At 42.3% G+C, this 12,380-nt stretch overlaps 1 protein-coding gene across 2 annotated transcripts in view; it reads right to left on the bottom strand.

Annotated features, from left to right (window-relative positions):
• zfpm2a (zinc finger protein, FOG family member 2a) overlaps positions 1-12,380 on the bottom strand; it is a 939,997-nt gene that overhangs the window by 609,538 nt on the left and 318,079 nt on the right. The window lies entirely within an intron of this gene.

The raw sequence follows: 12,380 nt of genomic DNA, 5'->3' as shown, positions 1-12,380 counted from the left end.
CCTATCTTCAGAGTTGAAATGCCCCAGCCCAGAGGTGAATCTCCCCTGCATCCCCTCTCATGCAATCACATCCTTCCTCTACTGTGGTGACTAGACTGTGCACAGTATTCCAGCTGTAGCCCAAACAATGTTATGTATGGCTCCAGTATGTCCTGCGACAACCTTAGATCTTCTTCCTTATGGGCAACCATCCAGTCAATCATCCACAAGCCTGATTATCATCTCCACCAGATTCTCATCTATATCATTTATGGTGTAGTTAGATAGAGCAACTGGTAATCAAGTCTTTGAGGTGCTTATTCACCTGCATACTTTTATTTTCCTTGCATTTGGGTTCTAATTGCCCCCTAATGGGCAGAAATTGAATATAGATAGCAAGAAGTCAAACCTGTAATTAGTCAATAAATTAATTCATTTTTGATCAATGCACCAAATATTCACATAAAGAGGAAAATAAAATTTGAAAAGTTAACTTTAACTGGTGATTATTGTTAGAAGAATCCATTAGCTTGTAATTTTGCTGCTAATTTCTGATTGTTTTTACATGAGTTTAGATGGTAGGACAAGGAAGAGTTTGAAATTGATTTACAATAAAACGAATGTCAATTGGTAAATGCGAGCTTTTAGTCTAATTTTTCGTTAGAGGTGAAAGTTGCAACAACCTCAATAGTGCTTATTATTAGCAGGTATGGGGGTGTTGTGGTTGTGTTACTGGACTAGTTTCCAGAGGCCTGAACTAATGATTCTGAAACACACAGTAGATTGAGTTAATTGAAGAAATCAATAATAGCAATCATGAAGCTACTGGTTTACAGTAAAAACCCCATCTGGATGATTCACTTTAAGACAGGAATATTCTATCTTAACCCAATCAAGCCTATCATATGTTTTCAGGCCCACAACAAAATGGTTGTCTCTTAACAGCATTCTAAAATTTCACTACATTTCAATAAAAACCACTACCATTGATCAAAAGGGCAGTTTGGAAGAGAAAATAACTCCTGCCTTTGTCAGCAATACCCACATTCCATTAATTAAAAAACCTCAATCAACCCCAAAAAGAGTGCATACAATCATTTGTGGCCCACTCCCTGTTTATCAGAACATTTGCAGCTTTGGATGTTAGGATGTAAAACACTGCCAGAATTGGAAATCAGAGCAATACTCTCGCCTGCTGCTAAGTAGAAGAACTCAAATGATTTTTTTGGAGATTGTGCTTTCCTGGAATAAGTATGTTAAGTGAGGTAGATCTGCTGAAAGTACTGCAATAGTTTCAATAAATTATTGTTATGGTGTTTTTAGTCCTCGTTTCCTGTGTGGAAATGCCCTCAATAAGCATCAAACCACTTAAAATCATGGTCATAAGTTCACATCCGATCACTTAAGTATTTCTGAGAGTTGCCCTTCAGTATGATGATGCTTATAATTAATCTCTGCTCTAGTAGATGAATAACTTTTACTTGATGAATACTAATGGTATGTATAGATGGTATGTGCAAATCTCACCTTCTCATTTGAAATGGAGGACTGGACACTTGACAAACTGTTAATGGGAACTTATGTTCAGTACTAATTTATACTCCAGAGCTTGGAAGCTACTATAAGCATCGAGACTGCCACTTACGTTATCAAACTAATATGAACCAGTAACTTAGTGAGTGCTACTTATCCCATATTTAATATCTGTTTCCAAATGCCATAAAATTGCTCTGGATCAAATTGTTTCTGTATGTTAAATCTTCAAAGTTACATTTTGGTTATTAGTCCCATTTTGTCACTATAACCATTTGGTAAGGACATGAGATTCCATCTTCCAAAGATCACAATGAGTTGTTAGCCCTCACACTCAATCAGTGTCATTGCAAAAGCTGTAAGGTGAACCACTGTGTACTTGACCTTCTGAGTTTCGTAGACAATATTCATATTAAATTCAGTAGCACTATACTTGGCAGATCATAAGAGTATAAGATATAGAAGCAGAATGAGGCCATTCAGCCTATTGAATGTGCTCTGCCATTCGATAATGGCTGATATGTTTTTCAACCATCATTCCCTGCCTCCTCCACATCACCTTTGATTCCCCTTACCAATCAAGAACCTATCTAGCTTTGTCCTAAATGCCTTCAAATACCTAGCCTCCATAGCCCTCTGCAGAAATGATTCCGCAGACAACTACGCTCTAGCTGAAGAAATTCCTCCTCATCTCAGTTCTGAAAGGTTGTGCCTTCACTCTGAGGCTGTGTCCCGGGTCCTCGTCTCTCCTATGGGTTGAAACATCTCCTCCATGTCCACTGTGTCCAGATTTCTCAGTGTTCTTTTTTTTTAAACTTCATTGAATATAGACCCAGTATCCTTAACCGCTCCTCATATGATAAGCCTTTCATCCCCAGGATCGATCTTGTAAACCTCCTCTGGATTCCTTCCAATGTCAGCACATCTCTTCCTTACATACGGGACCCAACATTGCCCATACATTGCTCACAATATTCCAAATGCAATCTGACCAGAACCTTATACAGCATCAGTAATATGTTCTTGTTTCTAATTCACTTGAAATGAATATGCCTTCCCCACTGCCAACTGAACTTGCATGTTAACCTTAAGAGAATCCTAAACTAGGACTCGCATTTCCCTTTGTGCTTCAGATTTCCAAAGCCTTTCCCCATTTAGTAAATAGACTACACCTCTATTCTTCTGACCAGTTGAATAACATTGTATTCCGTGCGCCACTTCTTTGCCTATTCTTCTTACCTGCCTAAGCCTTTCTGCAGCCTTCTTGCCTCCTCAACACTACCTGTCCCTGTCCCTCCACCTATTTTTGTGTCACCTGTAAACTTCACAAACAATGCTGTCAGTTCCTTCATCCAGATCGCTAATGTATAATGTGATAAGTTGTAGTTCAAACTTGGACCCCTGCAGAATTCAATTAGTCTCCAGCTGCGATTCTGAAGAAGACCCCTTTATCCATACGGACTTCCTTCTGTCAGTCAGCCAATCATTTATCCATAGCAGCATCTTGCCCTTAACACTGTATTATCTTATGTTTGAAGTGGCACCAGAGCAGGACTCTGCAGTGAGATGGCTAACACGGCAGCAGCTGAGGTCCAGTGTGAGCCCAGATGATGACCAGAAGTAAAGGATAGGGACTGTGAGGAATGATGATGACTGATAGTCGGTTGCAGCGAGGCAGTGGTCAGCAGTGACAGCAGCAGCAGCAATAAGGTGGTGGTGGAAAAAAATGGCGCAATGGTAGTGAGTCGCAAAGAATGGCAGCAGTCATGGTCAGCGGTGAAGTGGCTGTCAGGGCCAAAGCCTTGAGAGTGGTAACGTAGCTTGTTGTGCTCAATGGAGGTCAGTACCAGCAGTTGGCGGTGAAGGTGGTTAGTGAGCATGGACGTGTATTAGCCCAGCATGGGTAAAACCATGCCCAGAGCAGGGGAGAGCGAGCCCTCTGGAACAAAGTCCAGTCTTGAGCATTAGCAGGCCTATGGCTGAAGAAAGTACTGTAATGTTTGACATTTTAAAATTATTTTTCACTTTTAAACTAAGAAAACTGTGGTGCTAAACTTCTTAAGCTTAGTTATAGAAGTAGAAAAAGAAAGGAGATTTTGTACCTAGGTACATTGCATCTAAATGGCACCATGTGTGGTAACATTGTACACTTTTTGCTGTACTCTGTATTTGAGTATACATGACAATAAAACTTAAATTTATGTCTAAAACCTAAATCAATTCAACAGCCTTCTGTGTGACACCTTGTCAAAAGCTTTCGAGGAATCCAAACACATCATATCCACTAACTTTACTTTGTCCAGGCAAAGCAAAGAATGGAAGCCGTCCTGCTGTATGTCAAGTGTACACCAGAAAGCAAATGGAAACAATATACCTACAGATCCTCAGGCTTAGCTGATTGGCTGTCTGGACCTCTGCAATCTCCTACAGGAAAATATCCTGCTGAGGCACAGTGAAAAGCTTTGTTTTGCAAGCAATACAGGCAGATCACATAGTAAAATAGCATAGATAAGTTAACAGTAGGTAAACCGCAGTAAAATCAAAAAACACAGGTACAGGCAAATGCTAAGGGTTTGTGAGTCCATTCAGTATTCTAACAACACTAGGGTAGAAACTGTTCCAAAACTGGTTGGTGCATGTGTTCTGGCTTCTGTACTTTTTCGTTGATGGGAGAGGTTGTAGAAAAACATTGCTAGGGTGGCTTGAATCGTTGAGAATGCTGGCAGCCCTTCCTTGACAGCGGGTCTGGTAGATGGATTCTATAGATGGGAGGTTGGCCTTTGTGATTGTCCGGGCCGAGTTCACCACTCTCTGTAACCATCTCCGATCTTGAATGGTACAGTACAGGTACAGGTAGTCATACATCCAGACAAAATGCTCTCGATAGCGCACTTATAAAAGGTGGCAACGATATTCATGTCATGCCACATTTTCTGAGCTGCCTGAGGAAGAAGAGACGTTTTTGGGCCTTTGTAACCAATGCATCCACATGAGGAGTCCAGGAAAGCTTGTTATCGATGACTACTCCCAGGAGCTTGATACTATCCACTTGTTTCACCTCTGTGCTGTTAATGTGCAGGGGGGCATGCGTAACATCCTGCCAAAAGTCAATAACAAGTTCCTTGGTTTTGCAGGCATTGAGAGCTAGTTTGTTCTCAGTGCCCCATTTTTCCAGGTCTTCCATCTCCCGTCAGTAGTCTGTTTCATCGTCATCTGAGATGCAACTGACTATGGTGGTGTCATCAGCGAACTTGTAAATGGCATTAGTCTGGTATTTGGCGATGCAGTCAAGGGTACAGAGTGAGTACAGTAGGAGGCTGATTATGCACTCCTGGGGCGGGGGCCCAATGTCGAGTGCTAGTGAGCATGAAATATTGTCCCCAGTCTTCACTGATTGAGGCCTGTGGGTCAGGAAATTGAGGATCCAATTGCAGAGAGTGGGGCTTAGTTCAAGACCACTAAGTTGAATAATCAGTCTCGAGGGGATAATAGTATTGAAGGCTGAACTGCAGTCAATGATTAGGATTCTTATGTAGCTGTTCTTGGTGTCAAGATGTTCTAGGGAGGAGTGAATGGCAAGTGATATGGCACCTGACGTGGATCTGTTGGTCCGATAGGCAAATTGGTGTGGGTCAAGTGTAGTGGGGACACTGGAGTTGATTAATGCCATGACCAGCCTTTCAAAGCATTTCATGACCGCAGAAGTTATGGCCAATGGGCGGTAGTCATTGGGACATGCTTCATGAGCCTTCTTAGGCACAGGGATGATGGTGGCCCTCTTGAAACAGGCAGGGACAGTGACCTGCTGCAGGGATAGGTTGAAGATGTCCGAGAAGACCTCTGCCAGTTGATCTGCACATGCTCTGAGTACATGGCCTGGTACCATGTCTGGTCCCATCATTTTCCTCGGATTCACACGAAGGAAAACTGATCTGACCTCTGATGCAGTGACTGTTGGGATAGGTTTGTCAGGACTTGTCGGAATAGGTGTTACTTCACCGCCAAAATTCTGCTCAAAGCGATCATCGTCTGCTATCTTGCACTGTTTCTTTTTAGAACCTGTGATATCATTCAGTCCTTGCCATAGTCGCCAGGTATTTGTCTGGATCGGTATTGATCCTTGACTGTCTTAATGGCTCTACGAAGGTCATACTTGAATTCCTTATATTTGAGTGGGTCTCCTGATCTGAAGGTCTCACACCTGGTTTTTAGTAGGTTCTGTATATCCTGATTCATCCAGGGTTTCCTGTTGGGGAATATCCAGATTGACTTCCTCAGTATGCAGTCCTCCATACTCTTGCTGATAAAGTTTGTGATGGTGGTGGCATACTCGTCCAAAGTACCTACATACTGTTTGAACATGGACCAATCAGCTGATTCCAGACAGCACCGGATTTGATCCTCTGCCTCCACCGACCAACACTGGACCTGCATCCGCGAGTCTCCTGCATGAGCGTTTGCCTGTAAGCCAGGAGAAGAAACATGGCATTGTGGCCAGAGTACCCGAAATGAGGGCGGAGGATGGAGCGATGGACATCTTTCACAGTGGTGTAGCAGTGGTCTAAAATGTTCGAGCCCCTAGTGGGGCAGGTAAAGTTCTGGTAGTACTTGGGTAACACCTTCCTTAGACTGGCTTGATTTAATAAACTGAGCACCTGGGTGTTCTGTCTCCAGGGTGTTAGTGGTGGAGAACAGCACATCCAGAGCTTCCTCAATCTTTGCTTGTGACAGTATGTACACAGCAGCTAGTATAGCAGCGGTAATTTCCCGTGGTAGATAGGAGGGGCAGCATTGATGATGAGGGATTCGAGGTTTGGGGAGCAATGGTTGCCCAGAGTTACAATGTCCGTGCACCACAATTTGTTGATTCAAAAGCAAACCCCTCCACTCTTTGTCTTACCCGAGGATGCTTTGAAGTCAATATGATTGATAGAAAAACCATCAGCCTGAAGTGCGCAGTCGGGAATGGATGTATTGTACCAGGGTTCTGTGAAGCAAAGTGTGCAGCAGTCCCACAGTTCATGTGGAAGCTGAACCGTGATCTGAGTTTGTCCATTTTGTTCTCCTACATTTGCTAGGGAGTAAGCTCGGAAAGGGGGGAGGGGGGAAAGAGAGTTTTGAAACCGAAAAGTCTCAGTCTTACTAACACGTCAGCACGCGTACCCCGCTTCCTCGCAGGTTTCATACATTTGAGTGGTCTGGTGGAGTGGATTGTGACTGCTTTCAGTTATGTGGTCCTTCCTAGGACACTGTGGAGCAGGTAGGTTGCAGTTTAGTGTATTTTTGCAGAGGGTCTGCTTTGGACCTAGTGAAGCAGGTCATTTACTGTGCAGTTTTTTTTTACCAGATCCAGCCACATTTAATGTGATATAATGACAATGGTAATGTGGTATAATGACAATGATCATGGTCCTAAGATTTTATGCATCAGACCCATTACAAGCTAGCCATAAATACACTTACTGTATTAGATTAGATTCCCTACAGCATGGAAACTGGCCATTTGGCCCAACATGTCCACATTGACCCTCTAAAGAGTAACCTAGCCAGACCCATTTCCCTCCAACTAATGCACCTAACGCTATGAGCAATTCAGCATGGCCAATTCACCTGACCTGCACATCTTTGGATGTGGGAGGAAACCAGAGCACCCTGAGAAAACTCATGCAGACATGGGGAGAATGCGCAAACTCCACACAGACAGATGTCTGAGGCTGGAATTGAACCCAAGGCCCTGGTGCTGTGAGGCAGCAGTGCTAACCACTGTGCCACTGTGCCGCCACAAGCTTTCCATACGCTGCACCAGCGCCACTGGGATTAACCAGTGTATGATCAAAACCTATACAAAAGGTGTTAACAACTTTCACTATATCAAAGATTATGTGAGCAAGTGACATAATGCAATGGACTGAATATGATCAAATGCACCCATTGCCATTCAGCCTATTGTGATATTATAGCGGTCAGTTCATGGTCACTTGGCATGCAGGAACCTGAACAGAATTATGGAGATCATTCCCTTTGGGGAGTTTTATTTGTTTTTACAATTATCTGCTCTACCTTTTCGGTTTTTGGTGGGAGGAAGAGGAAGAATAGTTTCTGGGAGATGAAGGTCAGTCGTAATTCTATGACACCTCTGCATTAATTAAAGACAGAAATACAGCAATGGTACATTAGGGCTTAAGGTACAATTAAAATTATCACAGACACTACAGGGATTTTAATGTTGCAGTTTAGATATGTTGTCCAAGCAAACCTGCCTTTGTCAATGCTCCATGATATTGCCTTTCTACTTGAGGACCGAATGACTGCAAATACGAAAATACCATTGAAAAATTTGCTTCTGAATGAACCGTGCATCAAAAAAACACCGGTGTAAAAGATATCTCTTCAAGATACACTACACTTACATTATTCTATTAAAATAGAACAAATTAAAATAAATCTGTAATGTTTCCAAGATTAAGTCTCTTCATCATATATTATACCAGGATCATTTTTATTTCAATCAATAAGTAAATACTCAGCCGAGTGATCTAATAAAGAGCAGTGCGTTTATTTGAGGCCTTCTTGGTGTTTGATTAGATTAGATTAGATTCCCTACAGTGTGGAAACAGGCCCTTCGGCCCAACCAGTCCACACCAACCCTCCGAAGAGTAGCCCACCCAGACCCATTTCCCTCTGACTAATTGAACCATTAGTTGAATGCTGTTATCTTAATGTCAGCATTCTGTTTCAAATACATGATAACTAATCTTTCTCTCATGCAAGGAGCAAGTCTCTTTGACAACTTGTTCAAGTTCTAGAGGCCTAAAACTTCTTTGCGATGTGTCCAGAAAGTGCTCTATGCTTAACTCAGCCGAGTCCACAGTCGTGGTGTGACTTCTTTCTCCTCCCTGTTTTCTTTAAAATCCATCCATTGCTGCTTCTATGGTGATCACCAGTCACAACAGTTGCTTTACTTCTCTCTACAGATCATTGTAATAAAGGTAAACCTGCCTTTTCTCACTATAACATTCCACTCTAAATCAATTTTGTTCAGTTAACAACAGCTTAAAAGGCTTGTAAATTGTAGTTTGCAACTTATTACCAGAATTGATTCTGCTCCTGAATTGGATGTGTCATTGTTGCATTAAAGTACAGCTTTTAATGAATCAATTGAAATTTGTTAAGTAACTTTTTGTGTAGCTCTCAAAAACCTAAAGATATAATACCTGGGATCCCTGGGGTGTGGGAGTCCAGAACCAGACTGCATAGGTTTAGCTTGAGAGGGGAAAGATATAAAAGGGACCGAAGGGGCAACATTTTCACACAGAGGGTGATGCGTGTATGGAATAAGCTGCCAGAGGAAGTGGTGAAGGCTGGTACAATTACAGCATTTAATTGGGGCGGCACAGTGGCTCAGTGGTTAGCACTGCTGCCTCACAGCACCAGAGACCCGGGTTCAATTCCTGCCTCGGGCAAATGTCTGTGTGGAGTTTGCACATTCTCCCCGTGTCTGCATGGGTTTCCTCCGGGTGCTCTGGTTTCCTCCCACAGTCCAAAGATGTGCACGTTAGGTGAATTGGCCATGCTAAATTGCCCATAGTGATTAGTCAGGGGTAAATATAGGGTGGTGGGTTTCTCTTTGGAGGGTCTGTGTGGACTTGTTGTGCCGAAGGTAATTACAACTGTAGGTAATTAATCTAATCTAAAAGGCATCTGGATGGGTATATGATTAGGAAGGGTTTATAGGGATATGAGCCAAGTGCTGGCAATGGGACTAGATTAAGTTAGGATATCTGGTTGGCATGGATGAGTTGGATCGAAGGGTCTGTTTCCGTGCTATACATATCTATGACCACTCCAAAGCAATTTCTATAGTTTATAGTTTCTTCAGTCTTTTCTTAAACAAACTCTGGAAGTGGTTTTTCCAATTATTTGAACTGTATTAACAAGCATAAAGTGAATATAATCAATTGAAAAATAAGATGAAGATCCTTTATGCCAGAAATTCCATTTATTCCATCATATTAAACATCTTAGTTGGCTTTTACATTCATTCTAGGACTGCCTGCTCGATTTGAGATATCAAATAAAAAATGAATTAAAATGAAGTCGTTGCGATACAACTTTATCATGTTTACATCAGGCTAAACTGAATTATGCACCTGTTGAGAGAAAACTATTGCACAGGGTTCTTTAGGTGTGCTCTAAGTAAAGCAATTAAGCGAGCCGAATAGGATTTGTGAAACTCTAGTGAAACTCCATGCCTTTTTGCTTATTTTGATCACAGAACCATCGAATCACTACAGTGTAGTAAGAGGCAACTTGGCCTATCAACTCTGTTCTGATCTTCCGAAGAGCCATCCCACTCAGACCCAGATCCCACCCTATCCATGTAGCCCCACATTTTACCATGGCTAATCCACATAGGCTGCACAATTATGGACACAATGGAAAATTTTGCATCATCAATCCACATATTTGGACTGTGGAGGAAACTAGAGCACCTGGCTGAAACCCATGCTGATATGGGAAAAACATGCAAACTTCACACAGTCACCCAAGACTGGAATTGAGTAATTTCCTGCTTCCACTAGTTGATCAGAAACTTTGTGTCAAGGCTTTCTGCGCTGCCATTTATCTTTGTTACAATAACACAAAAGGAATTCCATTTACCTTTTTTTAAATCAGAGGATCTCATATGAGAAGCAAGGGAGGGATGTGTGGCAGTTTTGGCTGCAATAAGATCAGACTGCACCCATCTTCCAGCAGACTCTGATGAACTTGACAGATGAAAATGCATCCACAGGATAACAGTATAAAGATCTGGATAGATAGTCTCCAGATCAGTAGATGCAGATTCATACCACATGTTGCAATAGGGATGCTGAGTTATCATGTATCATTTGATAGGGTTCAGCTTGGAAATGAAAGGGGAGCTACAATGCTAGCTGTGTACTATAACCCCTAAGAATTGGGAGGGAAGTAGAGAGCAAATTTGCAGGCAAATTTATGAATGCAAAAACAACAGTGCAATAATAGATGAGGATTTTCACTTCTCTAATATAACTGGGTCATGAAAAGCACAATGGGCACAAAATTCTGGAAGTGCATTCAGCAGAGTTTTTTTTTAACCCAGTATGCAACAAGCCTAACAAGACGGAGTGCAAAAGGACAATGGCAGAACAAGAATTCTAAATTCCGGAAAGACAAATTTTATGAAGCTAAGAAGGGATTTGCCTTAGGTGAACTGCGACAAATCACTATAATATTACTATGGCACAGGTAGTGAGTGAGAAGGGTGCTGGTCTGATAGGATGGACTTCACTTGAACTGCGCTGCTTATCCATTAAGTTAACATCAGATTGAAAGTAAAACCACACAATATGGTAAAGATTAGTGCTAAGATTTTATAGCCAACAAAAGAAAATCAAGAAACAATAAAGAGGGGAAAGAAATGAACATACAGCAGAAACTTGCAAGTAATATCAAAATGGACAGCAAGATTTTCTTATACATAAAAAGGAAGAGAGAAGCAAAATTCAACAGAAGCCTCTTCAAGAATGAGAGAAATAATATTGGGGAAACGAAGAAATGGCAGGGGAATTTTTTTCATTAATCTTCACAGTAGAAATCTGTAAAAGCACCCCAAAATAATTAAATATTTCAGGGCAAAACAAGCTGAGGATAACTATCACTAAGTGTACAAAGTTAAAAATCACACAACACCAGGTTATAGTCCAACTGGTTTAATTGGAAGTACACTAGGTTTTGGAGCGACACTCCTTCATCAGGTGATCACTAAGTGGGCACGATGGCTCAGTGGTTAGCACTGCTGCCTCACAGTGCTAGGTACCTGGGTTCGATTCCAGCCTTGAGCAACAGTCTGTGTGGAGTTTGCACGTTCTCCCTGTGTCTGCGTGGGTTTCATCTGGGTACTCCGGTTTTCTCCCACAGTCCAGAGATGTGCAGGTTAGGTGAATTGGCAATGCTAAATTGCCCATAGTGTTCAGAGATGTGTAGGCAAGGTGCATTAGTTCGGGGAATATAGAGTAATAGGGTAGGGGAATGAGTCTAGATGGGTTAAGCTTTGGAGGGTCAGTTGGACTTGTTGGGCCAAATGGCAGTTTCCACATTGTAGGGATTCAATGACCAAGTTAGGAGTATGATGGAATACTTCCCACTTGCCTGGATGAGTGCAGCTCCAACAACACTCAAGAAGCTTAACACCACTCAGGACATAGCAGCCTGCTTGATTGGCATCACATCCACTACCTTCACCACTGACATTCAGTAGCAGCAGTGTGTACTATCTTCAAGATGCACTGTAGAAATTCACCGAAGCTCCTTAGATAGCATGTTCCAATCCCATGACCACTTCCATCTAGAAGGCCAAGGGCAGCACGTGGAAAACACTACCACTTGCAACTTCCCCTCCAAGTCATGGGTGGCACGGTGACTCAGTGGCTAGCACTACAGCATCACAGTGGCAGAGACCCGGATTCAATTCCTGCCTCGGACAACTGTCTGTGTGGAGTTGCACATTCTCCCCATGTCTGCGTGGGTTTCCTCTGGGTGCTCTGGCTTCCTCCCATAATCCAAAGATGTGCAAGTCAGGTGATTTGGCCATGCTAAATTGCCCATAGTGATAGGTGCATTAGTCAGGGGTAAATATAGGGTAGGGGAACGGGTCTGGGTGGGTTACTCTTCGGAGGGTTGGTGTGGACTTGTTGGGCCAAAGGACCTGTTTCCATACTGTACGGGATCTAATTTAATCATTAAAGAATTGGGGATGAAGACTGATATGTCTCCTGGACCTGATGGGATACATCTTGAGATATTAAAGGAAATATCTACAGAGATAATGGTTGCACTGATAACAA

This window comes from Chiloscyllium plagiosum, chromosome 4 (assembly GCF_004010195.1).
Source record: "Chiloscyllium plagiosum isolate BGI_BamShark_2017 chromosome 4, ASM401019v2, whole genome shotgun sequence".
NCBI lineage: Eukaryota > Metazoa > Chordata > Chondrichthyes > Orectolobiformes > Hemiscylliidae > Chiloscyllium > Chiloscyllium plagiosum.
The sequence above is the reverse complement of the archived record's forward strand: the minus strand, read 5'-3'. Positions and strand labels throughout refer to the sequence as shown.